This window comes from Serinus canaria, chromosome 14 (assembly GCF_022539315.1).
Source record: "Serinus canaria isolate serCan28SL12 chromosome 14, serCan2020, whole genome shotgun sequence".
NCBI lineage: Eukaryota > Metazoa > Chordata > Aves > Passeriformes > Fringillidae > Serinus > Serinus canaria.
Window position 1 is genome coordinate 16,301,222 of NC_066328.1, and position 7,123 is coordinate 16,308,344.

At 51.6% G+C, this 7,123-nt stretch overlaps 1 long non-coding RNA gene across 4 annotated transcripts; it reads left to right on the top strand.

Moving 5' to 3' along the window:
• Nucleotides 1-1,572: 1,572 nt before the first annotated feature.
• On the top strand, nucleotides 1,573-7,082 carry LOC108962492 (uncharacterized). 4 transcript variants are annotated; one of them, XR_007778823.1, is made up of 8 exons: nucleotides 1,573-1,686; nucleotides 1,765-1,806; nucleotides 1,901-2,232; nucleotides 4,035-5,132; nucleotides 5,211-5,252; nucleotides 5,347-5,678; nucleotides 5,758-6,862; nucleotides 6,940-7,082. It is a non-coding gene; the product is annotated as an uncharacterized LOC108962492 (long non-coding RNA). The 4 variants fall into 4 exon arrangements; XR_007778824.1 differs by lacking the exon at nucleotides 1,901-2,232 and adding an exon at nucleotides 3,624-3,955; XR_007778826.1 differs by lacking the exons at nucleotides 1,765-1,806; nucleotides 1,901-2,232 and adding exons at nucleotides 3,488-3,529; nucleotides 3,624-3,955.
• Nucleotides 7,083-7,123: the final 41 nt, after the last annotated feature.

Genomic DNA, 7,123 nt, shown 5'->3' on the forward strand with positions numbered 1-7,123 from the left:
GTGCAGGGCAAGTGTCAAGTGTGACTGTTACAGCACTCTTCTTTGTCTTTATTTTTAGGAAGTATAGCTGGATCTCAGCAGTCAAGTTGAGGAGGGCGAGGTGAGCCTTGACCAGTGAACAGAAGTCTTTGTTGCTGTGGTCCCAATTTCTGGGCCAACTTTGAGTCTCCATTCTCGTTTTTGTGCCTTAGGCAATCTACTTAGAGTACGCCGAGCTCCCCTCCCCAGCCGGCTAACGGACCGGGTTTGCCGCTCTCGTGAGCCCTGCGGAGATCTTACCGGATTCAGTGATGAAGCCTTTGCCTTTTTTATTTACATTTCTCGCCCCTGTATCCTTCAGCAATGGCCATGGAGTTGCGGTGAGTCAGGGAAGTAGGGAGGAGGAGGGAGGGCCCACTCAGGTTTCAGCAATGTGAAATCGCCTCATTTCCTCTTAACCCAGGCATCCCCTGTGATGACAGCCTCAGTCTCTGTGTGTGCCTGAAGCATGCGGCCTGAGCAGCTGGGCATTCTTAGGAGCATGGTGAGTAGCAGACTTGTGGGGTTTTGGATGATGTGGTGTCAATATCATGCACTGATGTTTGGTTTTCTTTAACATAGCTGTCTAAGAGACAAGAACCTGGTGCCACCTGGAACTTCCCAACTGACAAGGCAGCCTTCCTTTGCAACTGACAGAGACCGGGATCCCCAGATGTCTGAGAGAAGTTGAGTGCTACGACCCACAGAGGGGATGAAAGCGGGGTGCTGGGTTGAGAATTACTGGCAGGGCTTTTTGAGTCCACTTTGGAGGTGGGGGTGTCCATGAAGTGGCCCCTTAGGCAACTTAAAAGGAATGTCTCACTTTTGTCAACAATGCTGAGGTGCGCAGGGCAGAGCAGTCCCAGTGCGTGTCGTGTCACCTGTCTATCGTGCATTTTGTGTTGTTTGGGTACCTCATGTCTCTTCTCTTGGCCCTTTTAAGGGCCAGTCAGAAACCCTGGCATTGTTCTTAGCATCTGTGATCTCTGCCTTCCTTGGCCTGGCACCCAGGCCATACAAATTCTGACTCGGGAGCACAGACAGGTATCAGAATTGCATCTCTCTTTGGAAGCATCCGGTCAGATGTCTTTTCAGGTCTTGTTCTGAGCTGTACAGACAGCTACGCCCCGCCAGGATCCATTACGGCGGATTAGGACTTGTAAGAATGCGAGGCTCTTAGGCAGAGGCTTCTGACCGCAGGATTCTCAGGCATCCATCTTTGCAGTTCTTGGACTAAATCATTCAGTTGGCATCTTCTTCCTCTAGGGTTCTCTGAGCCTCATCAGCTTACCATCGGTCTCACCTCAGTCATCTCATTTTGCCTCCTCTCGGTCCTCGCAGTCCTTTTCCTTGCCAAGAGATTTCTGTCCGTGTTTCGTGCCCGTTGTTTGTCACGTCCTGTCCCGTGTCACGGGTGTCAGCACCTGTTTGTGCTTGAGCTGCTCTGCCCTGCTGCATAGCCTGGCGTAATAGCACAAGTCCCAGGGAGTTGAGATTTGTACTGTGGGGTATAGTTGGAATTTACATGGTATTCCTATTCACAAGATATTTGGAACTGTGAAGTTATCCTGCAGCCCTTTGACTTTTGTCCTAACTTTTTTTCAGATGCAGAAGGCGAAAATCCCTGTCAGAGCACCCCATCCTGGGTGAGGGGGTTCCCACAAGCAGGTCAGTCACCATTTCCCTGTGCAGGGCGAGTGTCAAGTGTGACTCTGTTACAGCGCTCTTCTTTGTCTTTATTTTTAGGAAGTATAGCTGGATCCCAGCAGTCAAGATGAAGGGTGCAAGGTGAGCATTGACCAGTGGACAGAAGCCTTTGTTTTTGCTGACGTCCCAATTTCTGGGACAGCTGTAACTTTCCATTCTCATGTTTGTGCCTTAGGCAATCCATTCGGAGTATGCCGAGCTCTTGTCTCCAACCAGCCGACGCACCGGATTTGCTGCCCTCGTGAGCCCCGTGCAAGTCTTACTGGATTTGGCCATGAAGCCTTTGCCTTCTGTATTCAAAAGTGTCACCTGGGTAGCCTTCGGCAACGGCCGAGGAGTTGCTGTGAGTCGTGGAAGTAGGGAGGAGGAGGGATGGTCCACTCTGGTTTCAGCAATGCCACATCATCTCCTATCCTCTTAACCTAGGTGCCCCCCGTGATGAAGGTGTCTGCCTCTGAGAGCAGCCAAAGCGTGTGACCGGAGGAGCTGGGCATTTGTAGGAGAATGGTGAGTAGCAGATTTGTGGGTTTTTTTGGCTGATGTGGTACCAAGATCATGCATTGATGTTCGGTTCTCTTTAATATAGCTCTCCAAGCGACAGCGGCCTGGTGCCGTCGGGAGCTTCCCAGCTGACAAGGCAGCCTTCCTTTGCACCTGACACGAACCGGCATCCCCAGATGTCCGAGAGATAAGTGGAGGGCTACGACCCAGAGAGGGGATGAAAGTGGGATGCTGGGTTGGGGTTCCCTGGAGATGGAAGCGGTGGGGGGGAGGGGGGTTGGTGTGAGTTGGCTCTAGAGATGAGGCTAGCCTTAGGCCCCATAAAAGGGAAGTCTCACTTTTGAACACAGTGCTGAGCTGCGCAGGGCAGAGCAGTCCCGGTGTGTATCCTGTCACTTGTCTGTCGTGCATTTTGTGTTGTTTGGGTACCTCATGTCTCTTCTCTTGGCCCTTTTAAGGGCCAGTCAGAAACCCTGGCATTGTTCTTAGCATCTGTGATCTCTGCCTTCCTTGGCCTGGCACCCAGGCCATACAAATTCTGACTCGGGAGCACAGACAGGTATCAGAATTGCATCTCTCTTTGGAAGCATCCGGTCAGATGTCTTTTCAGGTCTTGTTCTGAGCTGTACAGACAGCTACGCCCCGCCAGGATCCATTACGGCGGATTAGGACTTGTAAGAATGCGAGGCTCTTAGGCAGAGGCTTCTGACCGCAGGATTCTCAGGCATCCATCTTTGCAGTTCTTGGACTAAATCATTCAGTTGGCATCTTCTTCCTCTAGGGTTCTCTGAGCCTCATCAGCTTACCATCGGTCTCACCTCAGTCATCTCATTTTGCCTCCTCTCGGTCCTCGCAGTCCTTTTCCTTGCCAAGAGATTTCTGTCCGTGTTTCGTGCCCGTTGTTTGTCACGTCCTGTCCCGTGTCACGGGTGTCAGCACCTGTTTGTGCTTGAGCTGCTCTGCCCTGCTGCATAGCCTGGCGTAATAGCACAAGTCCCAGGGAGTTGAGATTTGTACTGTGGGGTATAGTTGGAATTTACATGGTATTCCTATTCACAAGATATTTGGAACTGTGAAGTTATCCTGCAGCCCTTTGACTTTTGTCCTAACTTTTTTTCAGATGCAGAAGGCGAAAATCCCTGTCAGAGCACCCCATCCTGGGTGAGGGGGTTCCCACAAGCAGGTCAGTCACCATTTCCCTGTGCAGGGCGAGTGTCAAGTGTGACTCTGTTACAGCGCTCTTCTTTGTCTTTATTTTTAGGAAGTATAGCTGGATCCCAGCAGTCAAGATGAAGGGTGCAAGGTGAGCATTGACCAGTGGACAGAAGCCTTTGTTTTTGCTGACGTCCCAATTTCTGGGACAGCTGTAACTTTCCATTCTCATGTTTGTGCCTTAGGCAATCCATTCGGAGTATGCCGAGCTCTTGTCTCCAACCAGCCGACGCACCGGATTTGCTGCCCTCGTGAGCCCCGTGCAAGTCTTACTGGATTTGGCCATGAAGCCTTTGCCTTCTGTATTCAAAAGTGTCACCTGGGTAGCCTTCGGCAACGGCCGAGGAGTTGCTGTGAGTCGTGGAAGTAGGGAGGAGGAGGGATGGTCCACTCTGGTTTCAGCAATGCCACATCATCTCCTATCCTCTTAACCTAGGTGCCCCCCGTGATGAAGGTGTCTGCCTCTGAGAGCAGCCAAAGCGTGTGACCGGAGGAGCTGGGCATTTGTAGGAGAATGGTGAGTAGCAGATTTGTGGGTTTTTTTGGCTGATGTGGTACCAAGATCATGCATTGATGTTCGGTTCTCTTTAATATAGCTCTCCAAGCGACAGCGGCCTGGTGCCGTCGGGAGCTTCCCAGCTGACAAGGCAGCCTTCCTTTGCACCTGACACGAACCGGCATCCCCAGATGTCCGAGAGATAAGTGGAGGGCTACGACCCAGAGAGGGGATGAAAGTGGGATGCTGGGTTGGGGTTCCCTGGAGATGGAAGCGGTGGGGGGGAGGGGGGTTGGTGTGAGTTGGCTCTAGAGATGAGGCTAGCCTTAGGCCCCATAAAAGGGAAGTCTCACTTTTGAACACAGTGCTGAGCTGCGCAGGGCAGAGCAGTCCCGGTGTGTATCCTGTCACTTGTCTGTCGTGCATTTTGTGTTGTTTGGGTACCTCATGTCTCTTCTCTTGGCCCTTTTAAGGGCCAGTCAGAAACCCTGGCATTGTTCTTAGCATCTGTGATCTCTGCCTTCCTTGGCCTGGCACCCAGGCCATACAAATTCTGACTCGGGAGCACAGACAGGTATCAGAATTGCATCTCTCTTTGGAAGCATCCGGTCAGATGTCTTTTCAGGTCTTGTTCTGAGCTGTACAGACAGCTACGCCCCGCCAGGATCCATTACGGCGGATTAGGACTTGTAAGAATGCGAGGCTCTTAGGCAGAGGCTTCTGACCGCAGGATTCTCAGGCATCCATCTTTGCAGTTCTTGGACTAAATCATTCAGTTGGCATCTTCTTCCTCTAGGGTTCTCTGAGCCTCATCAGCTTACCATCGGTCTCACCTCAGTCATCTCATTTTGCCTCCTCTCGGTCCTCGCAGTCCTTTTCCTTGCCAAGAGATTTCTGTCCGTGTTTCGTGCCCGTTGTTTGTCACGTCCTGTCCCGTGTCACGGGTGTCAGCACCTGTTTGTGCTTGAGCTGCTCTGCCCTGCTGCATAGCCTGGCGTAATAGCACAAGTCCCAGGGAGTTGAGATTTGTACTGTGGGGTATAGTTGGAATTTACATGGTATTCCTATTCACAAGATATTTGGAACTGTGAAGTTATCCTGCAGCCCTTTGACTTTTGTCCTAACTTTTTTTCAGATGCAGAAGGCGAAAATCCCTGTCAGAGCACCCCATCCTGGGTGAGGGGGTTCCCACAAGCAGGTCAGTCACCATTTCCCTGTGCAGGGCGAGTGTCAAGTGTGACTCTGTTACAGCGCTCTTCTTTGTCTTTATTTTTAGGAAGTATAGCTGGATCCCAGCAGTCAAGATGAAGGGTGCAAGGTGAGCATTGACCAGTGGACAGAAGCCTTTGTTTTTGCTGACGTCCCAATTTCTGGGACAGCTGTAACTTTCCATTCTCATGTTTGTGCCTTAGGCAATCCATTCGGAGTATGCCGAGCTCTTGTCTCCAACCAGCCGACGCACCGGATTTGCTGCCCTCGTGAGCCCCGTGCAAGTCTTACTGGATTTGGCCATGAAGCCTTTGCCTTCTGTATTCAAAAGTGTCACCTGGGTAGCCTTCGGCAACGGCCGAGGAGTTGCTGTGAGTCGTGGAAGTAGGGAGGAGGAGGGATGGTCCACTCTGGTTTCAGCAATGCCACATCATCTCCTATCCTCTTAACCTAGGTGCCCCCCGTGATGAAGGTGTCTGCCTCTGAGAGCAGCCAAAGCGTGTGACCGGAGGAGCTGGGCATTTGTAGGAGAATGGTGAGTAGCAGATTTGTGGGTTTTTTTGGCTGATGTGGTACCAAGATCATGCATTGATGTTCGGTTCTCTTTAATATAGCTCTCCAAGCGACAGCGGCCTGGTGCCGTCGGGAGCTTCCCAGCTGACAAGGCAGCCTTCCTTTGCACCTGACACGAACCGGCATCCCCAGATGTCCGAGAGATAAGTGGAGGGCTACGACCCAGAGAGGGGATGAAAGTGGGATGCTGGGTTGGGGTTCCCTGGAGATGGAAGCGGTGGGGGGGAGGGGGGTTGGTGTGAGTTGGCTCTAGAGATGAGGCTAGCCTTAGGCCCCATAAAAGGGAAGTCTCACTTTTGAACACAGTGCTGAGCTGCGCAGGGCAGAGCAGTCCCGGTGTGTATCCTGTCACTTGTCTGTCGTGCATTTTGTGTTGTTTGGGTACCTCATGTCTCTTCTCTTGGCCCTTTTAAGGGCCAGTCAGAAACCCTGGCATTGTTCTTAGCATCTGTGATCTCTGCCTTCCTTGGCCTGGCACCCAGGCCATACAAATTCTGACTCGGGAGCACAGACAGGTATCAGAATTGCATCTCTCTTTGGAAGCATCCGGTCAGATGTCTTTTCAGGTCTTGTTCTGAGCTGTACAGACAGCTACGCCCCGCCAGGATCCATTACGGCGGATTAGGACTTGTAAGAATGCGAGGTTCTTAGGCAGAGGCTTCTGGCCGCAGGATTCTCAGGCATCCATCTTTGCAGTTCTTGGACTAAATCATTCAGTTGGCATCTTCTTCCTCTAGGGTTCTCTGAGCCTCATCAGCTTACCATCGGTCTCACCTCAGTCATCTCATTTTGCCTCCTCTCGGTCCTCGCAGTCCTTTTCCTTGCCAAGAGATTTCTGTCCGTGTTTCGTGCCCGTTGTTTGTCACGTCCTGTCCCGTGTCACGGGTGTCAGCACCTGTTTGTGCTTGAGCTGCTCTGCCCTGCTGCATAGCCTGGTGTAATAGGACGTCCCTGGGGAGTTGAAATTTGAAATCTGCAAATTTGTGATGTATACTTTCACTCTAGATTTGTAGATGGACATAAAGTGTTTGTAGCTTTTGAGTTATCCTGCATGTATGTGACATATGTTCTAACTTCCTTTCAGGTGCAGATGCATTACATCTGTGGCAGAGGGTTAGGAGGAGCCGTGCCATTCTTAGGAGAATGGTGAGTAGCAGACTTGTGGGATTTTGGCCGATGTGGTGCCAAGATCAGCCACTGATGTTTGTTTCTCTTTAATATAGCTGTCGATGAGATGATAGCCCGGTGCTAGCAGGAACTTCCCAGCCTGTGAGGCGGCACGCCTTCGCAGCTGACACGGACCGGCCTCCCCAGATGTCTGAAAGATAAGTTGACGGCTATGACCCACAGAAGGAATGAAAGTGGGGTGCTGGGTTGGGACTTGTTGAGGTGGGGTCGGGGGTTGAG